The following is a 19,996-nucleotide window of genomic DNA, read 5'->3' as shown; positions in this document are numbered from 1 at the left end:
AAATAGCCTGGGAGGCAAATAAGGCCTTTTAAAGAGCATTTGTATCCTCTGCTGGTTGTTGAGAATGGCCCAGGCAGAGGGGTGGCCTGATGTGCAGATGCCACTGTCACCACACTGCTCCCACAGCCTGGAGCTGGCAGTGCCCCATTCCCACTTGGACAGATAGGATTTGTTTCGGAGAGGGAGAGCTTGAGATGTGTCTGTGGCCATGTAATCACTTGGGTTTTATGTCAAAGGAAGGCACATGGAAATCACCCCCCCCCTCCAGCTCCACACTGCCCCATGCCTGTCACCTGCAGGAGGATCTAGCCCAATATATCCAATTTTTGGTCTCCTATTAGGATAGCCTTGATAGGGTCTCTTTCAAACAGCAAGGAAATTCACTCCCACCATTTTTCAAGGGCTGCAGTAGTGGATTCAGAGCAGTCCCTGCCCTCTCCCTGCTGTGCTGCCTGCAAGGCGAGGGGAAGCCGGTCTCCAAAGTGCTGTGAGAGGAAACTCACTCTTGCGAAGCTGGGCCAAAAATGAAGGGTTTTTATAGCATACAAATGTTACCTACAGCTATTTATACACCCTCCTCAAAGGCTATTTATACCCTTCCCTGCTTTTGTGCTGCTGGCTGGAGAATATCCTTACATTCGGTGTTTTCGGCAGCGTGGGATGTTCTTCAAGGACCGTCTGTTTCCAACATCATTCCTGGAAGAAGAGGGCAATCCATGGGCTGCAGCCACTGCCACGGCTCTGAAAGCAGGGGTGGCATCCTGGCTGCCAGTCTGACCAAGGCGAGAAGGGGATGAAATGATCATAGCAGTGCTAATGAAAGCCACCGGTTCATTCAGAAGGGGGTGGCTCCTTGCCTCGAGGGTCAGGAGTAAGTTCCCCCCCTTTCCCACACTGAGGGTCAGGAGTAAGTTTTCCCCCCCTTCCCCACATCATGCAGTCGATCAGGAGCAGTGTAAGGTTATTTTATTGTTTCCAGGAGCGCCGGACCCAGGCTCCCTGCGGGAGGTCGCATGCTTGGCTTGCTGCATCATTGATCCAGCCTGCCAGAGAAATTCTTTATTCCTCTTAAATGTGGACTTGCACTTAGAAAGCAAACAATCCTTTAACGTTTCTAAGGCTGAAAGCAGAAAAACGAGTGGCTTTTGTCATCAGGGATGCTGTCTTTTTTGATCGCTCTGGGAATCCAAGGGAATGTGCTACCCAACAAAGCAATTTTGTTTAAAAAAAAAGGGGAAGAGGGAAGGGATTGCAGCTTCCTGTGCTCTGGATAATTGGGGCTGTCTCCTCTGCATCTACACGGCACTCTGGTGACTGGGTTTGGAAGCTGAATGGTTTTCAGGTTTCCCTGACTCACACCATGAAGTTTCCAGTTCAGTCAGTACCAGCCAGCCCTGGTGTGCTGAGTTTGGCAGCCACCCCTTCTTTCAGTTGTGGATATTTGCTTTTGACAGATAAACAAAAATATCTTCATTATCTTTGGAAAAATGCTGTGTCCTGTTGAAACATCTTTGCTGTGTCCGAGATTGGTTTTGTTTTTAGAAATGCTGATGGAATGGCTTTTTGGGGGAGGCTTTTCCCAGAGGAGTCCCCAGGAGCAGAACCTGCTTTGCCTTGGTCTGCTGCATTTGAATTTTGCCTTCCTGCAGCTGAGGTTGCCTCTGTCACTGCCACTTACTCATGAGATGTTCTGGTGGTGCTGTGTGGATTAGCACCGTGCCTTGTGCCACAGGGCTGTGGTGCAGAGGGAGAGGTGCTCCTGAGCTTTTCCAGCACTGGTGGGGCCAGGACAGCAGTGATGCCACTTTTCAAAGAGCAGGAAATTGGTCAGCAATGCTTCCTTTCAGTTGGTGCTTGGTTTTTCTTATCCCAAGCCAAACTTTTCCAAGGTTGCCTGCAAGTTTTCTGTGCCTCTGGGTGCTGCCGATGGGGAGCTGCTTGTGCAGTGTTTGTAAATTCTCCTCCTCTCCATTCCCCTCACTACTTCTGTTGTCCCTTTCTCCACAATGATGACAAAGAGGCGACTTCCTGTCATTATTTTGTGCAGAAAGAACCTTCCAGCTCCTCCTGAACCTGCGAATGGATTTCTCAACCTCCAGCTATCCGAGGTGTAAATGAGATGGGAGCGGGGGCTTTGCACAAATCCCACCTTCTCGCCAGCAACCTGCTCCCTGCCTGCTTCATTTGACATTTTTCTCCCCTAATAGGGATTGTTTTTTCCAGAAATACCCCCCACATTTGTTAATTGCCAGCACTGCCAGGCTGGTGTTGGGAGGTGCTGGTGCTGTGCAGCACCAGGGGCAGGGACCCCCAAATCCTGAACAATTGTGATGTACTGTGCAGCTTGGGCAAAGTGCATTTGTTGCCTTGGAAACAAATAGCAGCAGTGAACAACTCAATGAAATTTATGGAATCAACTTCAATAAATCTTGATGATAAACGTGCAAAAACATACCCAGTTTGATGAAGACCTCCAGTATGCAGATGTGAAGGGTGGCAGTAAGTTACAGAAGTGCTTTGGCGCTGATTTTGGGGCTGCCACAGTCGTGTTCCTGTAAAATGGGCTTTTTTTGTTGTTTCTGAGGAAGCTGTCTGCTGCTTTTCATAGATATGGCATTTAATTTTAATTTCCAGGGTATCTTTTAGTTTAATTGGCATGCTGGATGATTACAGTGGGTTGTTTTGTCTTTTGCAAAGCCTGATTCATATCGAACCCGGGATAAAAATAAAATTGAGAGCGGTGGCAATCCAAGGGAGCACAGAGGGCCACGTTGCCCGCCTCCAGGAAGGGTGCAAAATTTCACAAATTAATTAAAGCAGTTATGTAGGACATCTCCCTAATTCCTTGTATCAGCCTGTGAGTGTTACAGATGGGGACAGGTCAGGGATTTTGTAGTTACAGCCAAGCTCTCTGGCAGGTTTCTCTCTCACGTGGAAAGGTCTCTCTATTTACCTGTGCATAGGGACAGGGTAGGTTTATTGTATCTCAGCCAGTGATATTTTCTGAAATTGATATTTTTCGTTCCTGGTTTGACCTGTGGATCGATGAGGGCTCGGGAATATCAGTGGACTTGTCTGGAGATGATGCTGTAAACCTTTAACACAGCCCTTAATGCAACAAGATGTTTTCCCATTAGTTCCCTCGCCTCCTCTCCTTACAGGGCCTTATTTTCACGATTTTCTGCCAGGTCAGGAAGCACTGGGAATATTTATTTCTTCCTTTTGTGGTGTGCTGGACCCCAGTTTTGCCCTTCAGCAGCTGAAGGGGCTGCATGGGGCCACAGCCTCCCTCTGTCCCCTCTGCTGCAGCCACCTCGTCCTGCTGGGCTGGCACCCAAACCCAAACCTGCCCCCAGGGACAGGCACAGGGGTGTCAGGGAATGCCAGAATGGCTTGGTTGAAAGGGACCTTGAAGATCACCCAGTGCCACCCCTGCCATGGCAGGGACACCTCCCACTGTCCCAGGCTGCTCCAGCCCCAGGGTCCAGCCTGGCCTTGGGCACTGCCAGGGATGCAGGGGCAGCCCCAGCTGCTCTGGGCACCTGTGCCAGGGCCTGCCCACCCTCACAGCCAGGAATTCCTTCCCACTATCCCATTTATTGCTGCCCCCTGGCAGTGGGAGCCATTCCCTGTGTCCTGTCCCTCCATTCCCATTAAGTCCCCCTGCAGCTCTTCTGGAGCCCCTTTAGTCACTGGAAGATGTTGTAGGGACATTTGCACCTTTAAGAAGTTGCCTCCCTGTATCTTAAGCCAATTTCTCTGCTGAGGCCTCTTTTTCCCACCCTGTTCAGTGGGTGCTTTGGTTTTGATGGATTTTGGAGCTCTGTTGGGTGGACTGGTCATCTCTTAACCTTGGCCCTCCCTTTTTCTCCTACACCATCTTTCCTCACTCTTGGAATGAGATTGTTCCAGAATGTAAAGATTTCATGTTAGTGCTGTCCTTGGACTATCAGTGAGTGAAAAAAGCCCAGCCAGGATCCTGCTCCTACCCTGGCACCTGGGTTGCTGCTGTTGTTTCAGAGGCACCACTTTAATTTGTTACTCGGATCTGCCCAGATTCCCAGGCAAGCCCTCGTGTTGCTCAGTATCTTCCAGCCCACAAAGTCAGTGCTTCCCCATGTCAGCCCTAATATGCTGGATGGATTAGGAAAATCCCTATGGATGTTGAGGATCACACCTGCAGATCACCCCAGGTCTTGTACCGGAGCTTGGGATGTGGCTCTGCAGAGCCTGGGGCTGCCCAGAGCTCATAGCAGTGGATTTTAATTTATTTAATGCTGGCTGTATTTCTCACCTTGGCTGGGATCAAAACCTGAGTTTCCCTTAGATTTCCTCAGGTGTGGAGGGCTGGAAACCCAAAGGGCTTCTCCAGAAACCCCGGGCACATGGGATGGTTGCTGAGCTCTGCTCTGATATTTACAGACCACCAGAGCTCTTCCCATTAACATACAACTGTATAAGACAGCTTGAACTCCATTAGGAGGTAAATTTAGTGACTCACTAACTCCTTTTTGATATGTTTTTATAATTTCATTGTATTATGACACTTGGTTTTAAATTTGCATGAGTAAATGAGCCTCTTACTAAGTCAGGTAAAAAGATTTTTCACTTATCTACCATGAAATAAGACATTAAAAAAATAGTGAGTGGAGAAAGCAACGTATCCTTGACATATTTAGTTTACATTTTTTCCAACTGTGCTGACTGAACATTTCTAACCATTAATGATCCAATAAAGCTGTTTGTACCGCTTTAACAGGCTAAATAATTTCACATTAGGAATACATTTTGTAATTAATTTAGTATTTTGTGGGGGAACCCTATTTTTGGAAAATACAAATTTACATTTAATTGCACTCACAATCTGACTTGGAAGATGCAGCGAGTGAAAACTGGCCTTTTATGGTTCACCTCCAAACAGGAAAGTCCATGGAAGCAGTTAACAGTAGTGAACAACTTAATTGGGATTTCCATCACTTGTTCAATGAATTCCTGCAGGGTTCCTTAAAAATACCCCCTGGGCAGGGAAGCTCCTGCAGCTGGTGAAAGATGAGACCACACACTTCACCCCTGGGGTTCCACCAGCTTCTGGTTCACTAGCATGGATTTATGGGTTGGTTTTTCTCAAGTATTTCTGAACTTTCATTCAGGATAACCTTGGCAAGACCTGAACAACTTTGGGATTTGCACTTCAAAAGTATTTTCCCCCTCATTTCCTATTGGAGAAGAGCCCACCCAAGGCCCTGCTGCCAGTGGGATCTGGGGGATGTGTGTGGGGAGCATCCCTTTGTTTTGTTCAGGTGATGAGCAGCAAGGAGATGGCACTGGTGATCCTTTGGTCCTGACCTGGGCTCTGGTGATGATCTCATGGGGAGGTGAGAGTTCCTCTGTTAATTATCCAGCTTTTTGACTCTCTCCATCTCTCTGGACATCACCAACTTTAATTTTTTTTTTTGGTGTTATGATATTTTTTCTTCTCTTTCCCCCCATTTCATTAACAGTGACAGATGATTTTAATTAAAAAGAAACGACAAAACAAAATCCCGAGTAAAACAAGAAGAGAATATTCTAATTTGGCGTGACATTATGAGGCAGGATGGCTCCTGGCATCCAAGGTATGGAAAAGGTCATCTTCCACAGCTCCAGCCTTTCGCAACAGTGGAATTAAGTTCAAACTCAGGCTGGTTTTGAAGTCTTAAGTCTCTCCAGGGATTCCTTTCATAACATCTTCGAACTGGATAACACTACAGTAAATGAAATACACTGCACTGGATTAAAGGGTTATTTCCCCTGTGTATCGAGCTGACACAGAATCCCAACCCTCAGGTTGCCTCCAAGTTGTCTCTATCTGCTGATCCCCTCCCTGCTTTACATAACAGCTCTCAGAGTTTTTGCAGGGAAAGTTTTGCCATTATTTATTCGGCAACGGCGCTCGCGGAGCTGTTTTATGCAGCCAGGAGCTGAAATAAAGCAACTAAATGGGAAGGAATTTAATGGGCATCAAAACGTGAGGGAAGCAATGCAGGGAAGAGCAGAGCTGCCTCTCCAGCTCTGTAATTTTTACTGAAACACAAACTGTGGCTGTGCCTGCGCTGCCACTCGCACATTCGGCGCAGCGCCCGCAGTAACAACGGGGCTGGGAAATGCTGCTGTGCTCTGAGCTGGCTGCTCCAGCAGCTGCAATTTGTTAGGGGTCGTTTGCAATGTGTTTTCTTGTAGAACAAATGTTCCTTTTGACTTTGATCTCGGTGCCTGGTGCAGATTTTGTCGAGGGACGGGCACCCAAACTGCTGCAATCTGCTGAGCTCCAGGGCTCAGGGGAGAACCAGTGCCTGGAAACCTGGGAGCACCGGCTGCTCCAGCTCTGTTGTGCCATCCCATGGCCAGTGCCCCGGGCCAGGCTGGTCCTCCTGATGCTGGGGAAGGTGTCTCCAAGCTTGGCATGGCAAAGCACAGTGGACATCTATAGAACCTGCTCTGGAACTGCACAAATGGTCATGGTCCTTTGTTTCCCCCAACAGAACACTGATTAAAGACTGTCCAAATTAATGAAACATGAAATTTCCAACAACATTTTGACAAGGAAAAGGGAGAGAACTGTGACGGTGTTCAAAGGGGTCTCAGGTTGAGGGAAGAGATGAGGATCTGATTCCATGTTTCAGAAGGCTTGATTTATTATTTTATTATATATATTACATTAAAACTATACTAAAAGAATAGAAGAAAGGATTTCATCAGAAGGCTGGCTAAGAATAGAAAAGGAATGAAATGATAACAGAGGCTTGGACAGTGAGTCTGAGCCAGCTGACTGTGATTGGCCATTAATTAAAAACAATTAACATGGGCCAATCCCAGATGCACCTGTTGCACTCCACAGCAGCAGATAACCATTGGTTCCATTTTGTTCCTGAGGCCTCTCAGCTTCTCAGGAGGAAAAATCTTAAAGAAAAGCTTTTTCATAAAAGATGTCTGCGACAGAGAACTGTTTCTTCTCTGTCCCTGGCTCCTCCCATTTTATTTTATCCAGGGCTGGCTGGGTCAGATGGAAAGCAGGAGCTGTGTTATGGAATGTTTATTTAAGATGAACTGGATTCTCCATATGCTTGATCCATTTGGGCGTGGCAGGAACAGGGCCCTGTGCTCTGTGTGTCCCTGTGTACCTCTGGATCCTGTTCCCTGTTGAATCTCTTCTCCCACACCATGGTTTTCTCTGCATGTGCTTATGGGTGCCTCTGGAATAACCACACCTCCTCTCCACCAGCCCAAACCCCTCTCCTAAGAGCTGGAGGATCAATGGGGCTGCTGCTCTTCACAAGGATGGGGAGATGCTCCTGATAATTCTGACATCCTTCGTCTCCATGAACTTTCAGGATGAGGGACCTGGGCCCTGTGGAAGGTGCTCAGCAGGATTTGTCCCTGCTGAAGGGTTTCTGCTGGTGAGAAGGTGACCCCACAGGCATCAGGTTCCCCTGTTTCCAAATGTTACTCCCATATAAACACCCACACGCATTAAAAGCCTGTGGGAAACGATCCTTTGGGGATTCTGCTGTCCACAAGTAATTACAATCAATGACATTTTTAGACTTCCCTCTCACTGAACAATCTGGGAGCAGAAGCAAGGGCAGGGAATTGCATCTGCTGGGTGGCTGGAGGTGCCCTCATGCTCCCACAGCCTCTGAGACGGTCGCTGTCTTTCCAGGAGGTCTCAAATCTCCCTGGAAAAGCTGGGACATATTGAAAATATGCTCCTAGCTTTTAGCACTTCCTCCAGATTATTGCTTCAAGTATTTAAAAATATATTTTATAGCACTAAAATAAATGTTAATGAGTCTGCATGGCTTGGGGCTAACAATAGTATTTCTATTTCCATCCAGCAGCCTGGCAGGGCATTTGGCTATGGAAGAGCTGGATGTGGAGACCTGGCTGTTTCTTTCTGACTTGGTCCTTGATGTCTTGAACAGTTTTATTCTCTTGTGCTTTACTTTCCCTGTTTTGCTAAATAGCAATGAAAAAGCTTCCTTGCTTTGTTCAGGCACCTGGGATTTATCAAAGGCCTCTGGGCAAGTGTTAAATGGTGAGCTGGGTATAAAAAGCGTTATTTAGTGTTATGTTTATACCTCTTCAATGTTAGCATGTATTTTTATATACTCCTTGCGGTGACCTTTGTGTTTTTCCAACCAAGCAGACAATCTCCTTGACTCGGGGGGTTGGTTTTTTCCACTGCCTGCCGTGGCATCTTCCAAGTGATTTTGTAAATATGCTTTTTTTGAGGTGTTTTCAGTGTTTGGGCTGGGACTCATGGTGCTGGAGGTGCCAGTTGCATACAGAGGATGGGAGAGATGCCACAAGGAAAATAATAAATAGCATGGAAGTCCATTCCTCTGATTCCTCACCTCCCTTGTTCTCCTCAGCTACAATCAAAGGGCATTTTAGGGATCCCAGCTGCCGTGTTCAATGGGCAGTGATCTGGGGGTACCCCAAACCTTAGGGAGGCTGCAGAGGAGCAGGGTGTGGGCAGAGGTGTGGGAGTAGATGGGATGGCAGGAATTCAACCCTGGCACCGTCTCAAAGGCAGCGAGCCCTGCTCGGAGCAGCTGCGTTCCCCGGGACTGCAGGAAGCCAAATGGTTTGTTTGTCTGTTTACATGGGTATGTGGGGCTGTGGAGGGGAAAACCACTTAGCAGAAATTCTGCTATTAAAGCAGATGGTGGGAGATTCATCTGGTTTTTAGGGGGGTACTTGCTGCTACGATGACCACGTTATTAATTCCTTCCCGTGCCAGGAGTCCTTCCATGGTTGCAGGGGATGGGGGAATTGTGTTTCCTGAAGCTCTCTCTCGGCTCCTTCCTCCCTTCCTCACAAGCTGATGTGGTATTTTGGGAAGCAGAGGAGCGTTTTGTCAGGGTTGTTGTTGCAGTTTCTCTACCCGTGCTCCTTCCATGCTGTCCTCTGCTCCAGCCCTTTCCAGTGCTCCCGTGGCAGTCCCAGCTGCCTCCTGGCCCTCCTGCAGACCCCTTTGCTGCTGCTCAAATGCTGGTTGTTAGCCTAGATTTCCTTTTTTCCCCTTCCATTTTAGAAATTGCTCTTTTTTCCCCCCTGCTGTATCACTGACAGCCGCATTCTCCTTGACAGTTGTGATATTTGTATGTGTGCATAAAAACAGTAGGAAGCATTTATGTAGGTGTCACTAATTTAATTTAATATAATCTGATCTGTATGTATAGGGGAGGACTGCTCTGTGCTGAAAATGCTTCTCTTTATTTTACAGTCTCCATCGTCATCAAATACAACTCCTGTCATTCTCCTCTTCCATTCACCTACCCAAAGACCAAATCTGGAAATAGTAACCAAAAGAGAAGCCCACGTCACGCACAGAGCAGGGAAAGGTTGAAATAATTGAAGGGTAAGTGATTTTTTTTTCACTCTTATTCTGTGTGTAAAGCTACAATAGGAAGTGCAAGACTGTGTAAAGAAGCTGTTAAGCACACACACAGCTGCTCTGTGTGCAAAGTGGAAAAAAATGACTGAAATGCTGCTTTGCTGATCAAAGCAAGGTGAGGAGGTGCCCAGGAGGGGCAGTTTGGGGTGCTGGTGCTGGTTCTGCTCCTGCCTGGGGTAAGCAGAGGCTCTGCTCAGGCTGGCATGGCTGTGGCTGGTCTGAAGGAGCTCCCCAGCCGGGAGGGAGCCGGGATATCGGAGCCTCCCGCTGCTGAAGAGCTCTTGTGTCATTTCCTTCTCTCTTCCCCACTTCAAACCCCTCTCAGCTGGGGTGGTGAGCTGTGTGCTCCTGTGGGGCAGGATGTTTTGCCTTGCTGCTGCTCTCTGCAGCCCCTGAGCTCCGGGAGCTTTTCCTGGAGAGCGAGCTGGCCGTGCCTGCGCTGGGATTTTCCGAAGGGAAGCGTTGATGGGGGCTGGAGGAGGCACAGACTGACTGGCAGAGCCAGGAGGCCTCTCCTGGAAATGTTTGCCTCCAGGCTTTCCTTTTGCTGCGAGGGTGGGGATGAGATAGGAGGAGATGGAAAATCAGCTTTGGTGCAATCCAGAACCCTGGCTGAAGCATTAGTGAGCTCCAAATGGTGGGGAGCTCGTTTCCTCACCCCATTCCCAGCTCTGTGCTTGCATATATTGTATTTCCACACATGTTCTTGTGTAGATGGACAGGATGTGCCTTCACTTACATTGGAGAACTTTTCTTTAAACATCTGGGTTTTCTGGTTTATTGCTGTTGTGGGTTTGTTGGTTTTGTTGGTTTTTTTTTTTACCCCTGCAATGTTTGTTCATGCAAAATTCATATCTGGGAAGGGCATCTTAAATCCCTGCTTCTGAGTCAAAAAGGGAAAGTATGGAAGTGAAAAGAGAGATTGTATCGTTTAAGAAATATGATTCATGAATTAATCCTCGTCTGCTCCACCATCTGTGGCGTGTGTTTCAACACAGAAATCCTGGGTTATATCTCTTTAAAAAGCTTTCTTCTTGCTGATTGCCTGAGTTTGCTGCAGTTCTAACGGGGAATTTGCTTCTTTTTGGGGAGAGAGTGGTGGGATTTACTCAGAGCCTGGGTGGGTGCCCCCAGCTGTGGGTCAGCTGGGCCAACCAGCTGAGGAGGCTGGGAGGTTGGGAGAAAACAAAAACCTCTGTTTTGGGAGGTGCCAGCTCTCTGTGGAATCAATGCCATGAGCCTGGTGTGCAGGCAAAGCTCATGCATGGAGATTTTTGCTCTGGAATTGTGGCTGGATCTCTGGAGCAAGAGATGGGCAGTGATGGCAGGAGGTGCAGGAACCTGTTAAAATCCTTCTGAAAAAGGAGGGACTCTTTCTGAAATGGACTGGAGCTCCAGAAGATAAAGCACTGAGGTGGTTCCCATCCTCTGTTTCCTGGTGATCTTTTTGTGATTTCTTTGTAGATAAAGAGAGAGGAGAGGTTTCCCATGTTGGTCCCAAAAAGAAGCTGCCCTGCTTTGTGCTTCCATGAGAAATGGGGGATGAGGGACACTGGGAGTTTTGAGGGTGACCTTTTTCTGATTTGACCCTTTGAATTGTTTCCCAGATTTTTGCAGGGAACAACTTTCCTTTTTAAGCATATTCCTCAGGTTCCTCTTCCTGAAGCAGGTCAGACCCAGGATGGCTGAGCCCTTTTCATCCTTCCTGGACAGAGTCCCTGTTTCAATCCTGCATCCACCAGCAGGGCCTTTCCTGGGTGTGGGATTTGCCCCATCCCTTTTCTCTCATGTACAGATAAAAGCTGGAGTGTTTTCCCTGTTGTTCTGGAGGGGGATCTGAGCTGCTGCAGGGGGTGGATGTTGGGTGGCCTCAGCCCTTGGCTTGGTGATGCTCCCACATGGCCACAGCCCCTCCTGTGCCAGTGCCACTGGTGTGAGCAGAGCCCTGGCTGGCCCTGCTGGTGCTGATGGATGGAGGTGATGCAGGAGCTGAGTCCCTCAGTGAAATACTGTGGGTTTATTGCCTTCCCATCCATCCTGTTTTCACGCCTCTCTGCCTCCCTGACTCACTGCCATCCAGCCTTGCCTTGCAGTTCCTGTTTGCTCTGGGAACTCCCACTGGACAAGGCTGGAGCAAAGCCCTGATGCTTCCCATTGCCTTGGGAGCTTCTTTTCTATCTGAACATCTAAAGCCAGGAGAGGAAAGGAAAATCCCATTTTTCAGGAGCAGCAATAAAGTGTTAAAAGAAGGAGGATGTGGGGGATGCTCTGTCCTGTGTCCATGTGCTGAGCCCATTGAGGCTCTTCCATAGTCCCTAAGAAATGTTTTCCCATTCCCTCCATTATCACAAATCCCTTCCTGCTCACTCAATCCAAGGGAACCCTTGGATGTGCAGGTGCTTTGTGACACAAAAAGTCAACTCCACAAGCACCCAGAATCCCAACACTACCATAAATAGCTGTGTCTGGGGAAAAGGGTGTCAGCAGTGCTTCAGCAAATGTTCAACCCAGACTGGAATTAGGCTGAAATACATCCCTGGCCCAGGGACAGGCCCAGGGAGGGGCTGGAGCTGGGCCAGGGCAGGGTTAGGTTGGATTTTAGGGAAAGGTTCTGCCCCCAGAGGGTGCTGGCAGTGCCCAGGCTCCCCAGGGAATGGTGCCAAGGCTGCCAGAGCTGCAGGAGGGTTGGGATGCCACTCCAAGGGACAGGATTGTGTCCTGTGCAGGACTTGGATTCAATGATCCTGTTAGTCCCTTCAAGCCCAGGATGTCCCATGTTTCTATGGCACACCCCTGCATGGAGAATGCTGCTGTGAATACAGAGGGGTCCCTGGCCCTGTCCATCTCACCCACACAGACACACCTGGGCATTCACAGATTTTGCCAGTAACTTGCTCATTCCTTGTGTGCCTTTACAGTATTTCACCATTTTGTATATTTCTTAATTGCCTCAATCATCATTATTTGGTGAGAGTTTCTAAGCTTGTTTGCCATCCTTTACCTGCCCCATGCTAGTCTGGAAGCAGAGATGGTTTCCTGGGGGCTCTCCTGCAAACCTCCACCCCTGTCAGGTGTGTGCTGGTCTCTCCTGTGCCAGCTGATGCTGGTAATCACTTTTCCAAAGTCTCCATAAAATAAGGGTTATGGGCTTTGTGCCTGGAGGATGTCCTGTGTTTACCAGTGTTGGCATTTTTGGAATACTTTGAGCTCCCACAGAAGCTTTGCTGCTAAAAAAACCCCACCAAACCAACAAGAGGTAAAACAAATTCCATCAGAAATGGGAAACAGAAGCAGTCCAGGCAGATTCCATTAGCCACAGGTTTTACTTTCTGTTTTAAGCTTTTATTATAAAAAAAAAAAAAGGATTTATGCTCACCTTTATTTCCACTTCAGGGTGGGGCTGTAAATGAAGGGTCTGGTGGATGCCCCCAGCTCCTCCTCTGATCACAAAGTGTCCCCTGGCAGGGTGACAATGCTGGTGGCACAGGACATGTGACTTTCCTCCAAGGTTTCTTGTGGCCAAAGAAAGGAGGAGCATTGATTCCCCATCAATTCTTTAGGACCCCAGTGAAACAGCTGCTTGTTTCTCCTAAACAATTCTGCCAAGACGGAAATTGGCTGCTGTCTGCACGGACTTTCTGGATGGGGAAAATTAAGCAGCAATAGCTGGAAAAATAATATGGGCTATGAGATAATAGATGCCTGAGGGATAAAATTAAGCAGTATTTTACAACGAAGGAAGAGGGTTTGGCAATAAATAGTTTGCCTTTGACTTCCTTTTGTTTGCCAGAGGACTGATGTTTGGAAGAGGTTGTCCTGGGCTCTATTTTCCAAGCAGATGTAGGAAAATAGTGAAGGTGTGGAGGATTTTCAGTCCCTCCCAGGAGGCTGGTGCCAGGCTGGGGTGCAGCTCACCCTGCCTGCACTGCCTGTGTGCTGGGTGTGACAGGGGTGTGACACTGGAGCTGCTGTGGGAAAGCCCACCCTTGCAGGGGGGTGTTTAGAAGAGAACAGCAAGGATTGGGTTTAAATGCCATGGGGAGCCCAGAAAGCCCAGGGAGGGGTGGTGGCATGTTCAGCACCCCAGCAGGATCCCAGTGCAGGTGATTCCCACTGTGCCTGGGTGCTGTGCTGTGCAGAAGCCCCTTCCCAGTAATGCCCTGACAGTGGGGTTTGGTTTGATTCTGCCATCTCTCCATGATGTGCTTTTCTAAAAGTAGCAGCTCCATGAGCTCCTGCCTGAGGAGGTCATTTGGAAATGCTCTTTTCTCCATTTCAGGGGCCTCCTTAGGGTACCACTGTGCCTTTCACTTGTGCCCAGGGAATGTGCCAAGGTGGGCTGGGAAAACGCCGTGGTTGCCTCCTGGTGCCAGTGGGAACATCCTGGGGTCATCCTGGATTCTCTCTGCTCCAGGGGCACCATCGTGGGCAGGGCTTGTTCCTCCTCCCTTTGCCTGAAATGAAAACAGTTCAAACAGAGCTGCAGCCCCTGATCCCACCTGCCCAGGGATGGATTCAGGTGCAGCAAGTCAAGGTAGGAGGTCTTTAGCCCAGGCCAGCTGCTGAGAGCTTCTAATTTCACAGATCCCAGGGAAAGCCTCCCTGCCAGTGGGGGGATTTCCTCAGAGTGGATGGGTCTCAGGAGAGCTCAGGGTCCTGCCTGTCCCCAGGAGCTGAGGGGGGCTTGGGAATGCTCAGCACCTCTGCAAACGAGGCCAGACTCTCTCGTGCATCCAGAATGGAATCATTAAGTCTCTGTGCATTGAGGCTCTGGTTTTATTCATGGAGTGTAATGTGATTCATTTGCCCTTTTGCTCTCGTGTTGAGAAGGCCATCATCTCGTATGCATCGCTGGCTGCAGGCACAGCTCTGCTTAGTTATTATTTTTAGGGTTTTTGGCTGGGAGGGAACAGATATTTTCATCGTGTGCACAGTGGCTGCAGAGCTGAGTGGCCACAAATCTGCTGCTCTCCCAGCCCTGGTGGGGAGCATTTAACTGAGCTCAGCTCTGCTTCTCCAAACCTGCTGGTGAGGATCCTTTCTCCTGCCCCTGTGCCAGGGCAGTGCTGGGGGCAGGAGGGGCACAATGGGGGAGCAGCATCCTTGGGTGTCCTGGTCACACACTGTCCCCACCAGCTCCTTGCAGAGGGGTTAAGGTGTTTATTGGGTTAAGCTGTTTACTGGGTTAAGTTGTTTACTGGGGAACCCAAACCCCAAGCTTATGGATGTGGCCCAGGATCCTGTGGTAGGTAGATGTAGGATGGGACCTTGCTCTGCCTGATGAACTGATTAAAAATGGGTGAAGGACACTGTGGGTGCTCACTGCTGCAGGTGTCTTAGTGCAGCCAAAGAGGGAAATTATTCCTCCTTGGGGTTAAAAGAAGAAAGACACCAAGCAGGGCTAGAGCAAAGGATACAAAAGGATGGACAAAATGCATTTTTTTAAATGTTAGCATGGGAAACATTAATTAAGCCACTGATTCCTGAAGATATTAATGAGTAAATCAGTTGGAGTCACTGCCTCTCATAGTGGGACAGGCCCAGAGCGTTTCAACTCTGCATGTTGGGTCTGCACCTGCAAAACAAGTCAGAAATTCCCTCCCAGCCCTGACTGTGGTGGGCAGTCCTTTTCAATCACAAAGCCCTGAACTCTGTCCTGCTGGCACATTCCAAGTGGTCACCCTGCATGGCCCAGTGACATCTCCAAGTCCTCAGGTGACCCTCAGGGTTTCTGATGCTGCAGGGTCACAGCACATGTGACAATCAGTGAGATTTTGGAAGCAAAGGGCAGGAGGAGGGGAGTTAACTCCATGTGTTTCTTTTCTTTTTACCTTGTCCTCTTCTTCTTTGTTTTTTTATCTCCCCCCATACGCTTCAGAGCCCAAATCCATGCTGGGAAGGACCCACACAAAGCAACATGAGGGGCAAGGTGTGAGTGTAGTGCTTAAATTGATGATTTTCTTACACTTTGTTGATGGGGAGGCATAAAAAAGGGTCAGGTGTGGATAAAGATAAGGGGATAGCATTTTCAGGAGAGCTTGAAGCCAGGAGCAGTTTGGGAAGGGGAGGTTTTTAGCCTCCAACGATTTGGGAAGACAAAAGAGGTGGAAGCAGGGAGGTAACAACGCCGACCTTCTCTGCTCTTTGTTTGCAAGAAATGCACAAATCGCTGCTGATATTGCTGAGTGCTTTCCTGCTGCTTTGTGGCTTGATTTGGAGCTGCAGCCCTTCCAAGCCTGGTTCCTGACTTCCAAAAAAACAACCCCAAAAAACCAGAAACCCAAACAAAACAACCAAACAAATCCTGGCTGATGGAATCGTAATCGTTCTCTCCATGGTGCCCACTGGGAGGACCAGGACACCAACACCTTCACCTTGCATCAAGCTTAGATCCTGGCTGGATTTGGTACAGATTAATGCATTTTGGAGAGTTCTAGAAAGGTCAGAAACAGAGAAGAAGCTCTAATAGCAGTGCAGCAACCAGCTGGCTGCATTGGGTTTCATTTCAGTGCCATAGTAACACCAGGAGCCCTGGTGTCAATACCGTGCCCACTGCATGCCAGTGCCCCCCTCTTTTTGTCAGGAGACAAGCCCATAAGAAGGTATTTTCTTCCTGAAGAATTTCTCTGAGGCAGTAATGGGCTTTTTGGAGGGTTTGGTACTCGTACCCAGAGATGTAAGGTGGGTGATTTACAAGGCACTGTGCAAATGCCAAATTGTTAGGCAGAACTGCTGCTGATTTAGAAGGCAGTTAAAGCTCTGAATGTGCCAAGTGCCAGTAGAGTGTTTCTACAGATGGAATAACTGGAAATATTGGAGAGATTCCAAAGGTTTAATCAAATTCAACCAGGTTTTTTTCCCCTTTTTCTTTTTTTTTTTTTTCTTTTTTTTTTTTTTTTTTAACTGCAGAATTCTCTGAGGAATGCGGGTTGAAATAGTAGATTATTCCACTGCCTTTAGTACCATGGGGGAGATTTTTACAGATGAATATAAAGCAAACACACAAGACTTTGAAGCAAACATCAGTGAGTCTATAAACGAGGGCTGGAGCAGCAATGCCCTGAAATGCTGGACCAGAGTAGGGAACATCTCAGATTTCCTGGCAGGAGCTTTCTTGGAAGCAGAATGAGGGGTTTGCAGTCCCTCAGCACACAGGGAAGTGGCAGCCACAGTGTCCCTGGTCCAGTTCTGCTGGACCCAGGCAGGTTTTTGTGGCATTCTGGGCATCCTCTCCGTGCTCACAGTGCAGTGCTGGGACATGCATATGTTTCTGCACAGATGCCCACCTTCCTCTAGTCTTGTTGACAGCCTTTCCAAGGCTTCTTATTTAGCCAGACCATATGTGCTTGGGCATGGAGATAGTGGGATGTGGAAAGAGCAGCACATTATCCTTGGGCTGCAAACACCATCAGGAGCAGCTCCCAGCAAACTCTGCTGGTGCAGAGATCCAGAGCTGCTGATCCTGCATTGCAGGGCACACGGAGCCATCAGGGGCAGTTCCTCCCCTCATTTGTCAAAACCAGGGCCCAGAAAGCCATTTCCCTTTGTTCTAGCCCCAAGCCAGCTCTCACTGTCCACTCCTTGAATATTCACCCACAGCATGGATGGAGGCCACAGGGGAGAGGGAAATGGTGTCTCCAGGTGAAGTTTGGCTGTGAGGACTAAGCTGGGGAAGGGGTTGGAGATTTTTCCATGGGTGTTTCCTTGCTAGTGCAGAAAATGAAGAGCCCATCCTATTTCTGGCTGCAGGGTTTTGTTTGGGGTGAGGTGGGAGGGCCAGGGTGTGGCTGTGAGGAGTGGCTGTCCCAGGAGCAATGCTGGCACAGCAATGGAGCTTTTGCTGGGTGGGGGCTTTTTCAGCAGAATTTTTGGGTTTTGCAGACAGCCTGATTGCATCCATTAACTGTCATTTATTTATTCTTGTAAGAGCAGAAGTTTCCTGCTTTTCCTGGAGTGTTTGGTATTGATCCTCCCTGGAGTTGGGGACTGTCCCTGGGAGGCACTGCCATACCCAGCACAGACCCCGTGTGGCTCTGAGCTGTGTTTCTCATGGAATAAATGGCTCCAAAGCCATTAGCCTCAATGCCACAGTCTGCTGCTCCTGCTTTCCTGCCCCCACCTCCAGCCTGCCATTGATCCAGCCTGCTCCCTGTTTGCTGCAGCCAGGGCTGCCTCTGCTGCTGCGCACAAATTGCCTTAAAATTGAATTGGTTAAAACCATTTCATAAACATTCCCTCCCCTTCCTGATCCTGGCCACTGTGCCAGCCAGAGCTGGAGCTTTCATGTGATTTTACCTGGCCAAAGGGTGGGGCAAGATTCCTGATTTTATGGGTGTGTTTGTGTGGGGATTTTTTAAAAGTCGGTGTAAAAATTAAAGCTGATGTGGTTCTGGGAATCAAGTCCCTGAAGAAGCTGTTGTCTGTCTGTGGATCTGCGTCCTCAGTGGTGTATCCTGCTCAAAGGATGTCCTGGTGTGCCTCAGCTCCTCTTGGCTTTGCAGGGATTGGGATTCTCTCTGTGCCATGTGCCACCAGCCCCTCTGAGATGAGAGCTCTGTGCTCATGCTGCCATGCTGGGCAGTGCTCTGGCAGCTTTGAGGCACCAGGATCGTTGTTTTCCTGCTGGTGATGTGTGATCTGGCCAGAGGCAGTGGGGAGATGTGGAGCTGTGATGTTTTGGAGGTGTTTAACTGCTGTAACACCCCAGGGTACAGCAGGTCCACAGCAGGATGGTGATGATGCCTGGGATTTGGGAGCACATCCCTCCAAAGCACTGGGGCTGCAGGGAGGAGATGAGCCCCTGCTCCCCTCCCTGGAGCTGAGATGTGCTCACCTACAGAGGTGGAGATGCTGGAGCTGAGGAGATGTGCTCAGCACTGAGGTGGAGATGCTGGAGCTGAGGAGATGTGCTCACCTATTGAGGTGGAGATGCTGGAGCTGAGGAGATGTGCTCACCTACAGAGGTGGAGATGCTGGAGCTGAGGAGATGTGCTCAGCACTGAGGTGGAGATGCTGGAGCTGAGATGTGCTCACCTACAGAGGTGGAGATGGTGGAGCTGAGGAGATGTGCTCACCTGCTGAGGTGGAGATGGTGGAGCTGAGGAGATGTGCTCAGCACTGAGGTGGAGATGCTGGAGCTGAGGAGATGGGCTCAGCACTGAGGTGGAGATGCTGGAGCTGAGGAGATGGGCTCACCTATTGAGGTGGAGATGCTGGAGCTGAGGAGATGTGCTCATCCCTGAGGTGGAGATGCTGGAGCTGAGGAGATGTGCTCAGCACTGAGGTGGAGATGCTGGAGCTGAGGAGATGTGCTCACCTATTGAGGTGGAGATGCTGGAGCTGAGGAGATGTGCTCACCTACAGAGGTGGAGATGCTGGAGCTGAGGAGATGTGCTCAGCACTGAGGTGGAGATGGTGGAGCTGAGGAGATGTGCTCACCTATTGAGGTGGAGATGCTGGAGCTGAGGAGATGTGCTCACCTACAGAGGTGGAGATGCTGGAGCTGAGGAGATGTGCTCACCACTGAGGTGGAGATGCTGGAGCTGAGGAGATGTGCTCACCTATTGAGGTGGAAATGCTGGAGCTGAGGAGATGTGCTCACCTATTGAGGTGGAGATGCTGGAGCTGGGGAGATGTGCTCAGCACTGAGGTGGAGATGCTGGAGCTGAGGAGATGTGCTCACCACTGAGGTGGAGATGCTGGAGCTGGGGAGATGTGCTCACCCCTGAGGTGGAGATGGCTCTGCCTGGGCTGCAGGAGCACTCTGGGCCAGTGACACGGGAGCTCTCTGTGTCAGACACATCCAGCAGCTGTGCTGGTGCCAAAAAGCTTTTGTAAGGACTGTGGAAAGAAGGCTTGGGAATAAGAAATGGCTTTAAGTGTCACCCCAAAAGGGTGTGTTTGTACAACAGGTGGCACAGTGCTCCCAGCAGCTGGAGGTGTTCCATTGTCCCTCACTCAGCACCATCCCTCCAAACCCCCCTGACCCCAACACTCTGACAAGAGCCCTTTGCAGCAGTGTTTATCTCAAGTGCTGCTATATCAGGATCCATCAATCTTGTCACAAGATCATCTGCACCCAGTGGAAGCTCTGAGGGTGACAGAGCTCCCTGCTCCCCTGGGCTGCTCCTGGTGCTGCTGGGAGGCTGGATCAGGGTGGCACTGCCTGGATGGCTGTGACCCATCCCAGAGCATCCCCAGCGTGCAGGGCCCAGCCCAAGGTGAGCATCTGATAAATGAGACCTCCAGCCAGGTCTCATGAGCTCTTGGAGATCTGTATCACACCCAAGATAGCTCAGCTGCCTTAGAAGCATAAAATCAGCAGGATGGCTTCTGTGGTAGTGTTAGAAACACTAACCTGGAAAAGTTTTAGTAAAAGGCAAAATAACAAAACTCTTTACAGAGAAAACCCGAGCCAGTTGCAAGAGGTTCTGGTAAAACACCTCACAAAAGTGATTATTAACTTTGTTCTCTTATTTTTCTAGTAAATTGCCCAGGTGGGACTTTCTGGATCCTGTCCAATTGGCCATCCTTAAGTTTGAGGTGAAGTCCCCCAGA

At 49.2% G+C, this 19,996-nt stretch overlaps 1 protein-coding gene across 3 annotated transcripts in view; it reads left to right on the top strand.

Moving 5' to 3' along the window:
- The window catches only part of NEXMIF (neurite extension and migration factor), a 180,149-nt gene that overhangs the window by 113,437 nt on the left and 46,716 nt on the right, over positions 1-19,996 (top strand). For all 3 annotated transcript variants that reach the window (XM_077186016.1, XM_077186015.1, XM_077186017.1), the window contains one exon: positions 9,269-9,403. The gene's annotated coding sequence lies outside the window, so the exon portion shown is untranslated. The remainder of the gene's footprint in view (positions 1-9,268; positions 9,404-19,996) is intronic.

This window comes from Agelaius phoeniceus, chromosome 14, assembly GCF_051311805.1.
Source record: "Agelaius phoeniceus isolate bAgePho1 chromosome 14, bAgePho1.hap1, whole genome shotgun sequence".
Lineage (NCBI taxonomy): Eukaryota > Metazoa > Chordata > Aves > Passeriformes > Icteridae > Agelaius > Agelaius phoeniceus.
The sequence above is the reverse complement of the archived record's forward strand: the minus strand, read 5'-3'. Positions and strand labels throughout refer to the sequence as shown.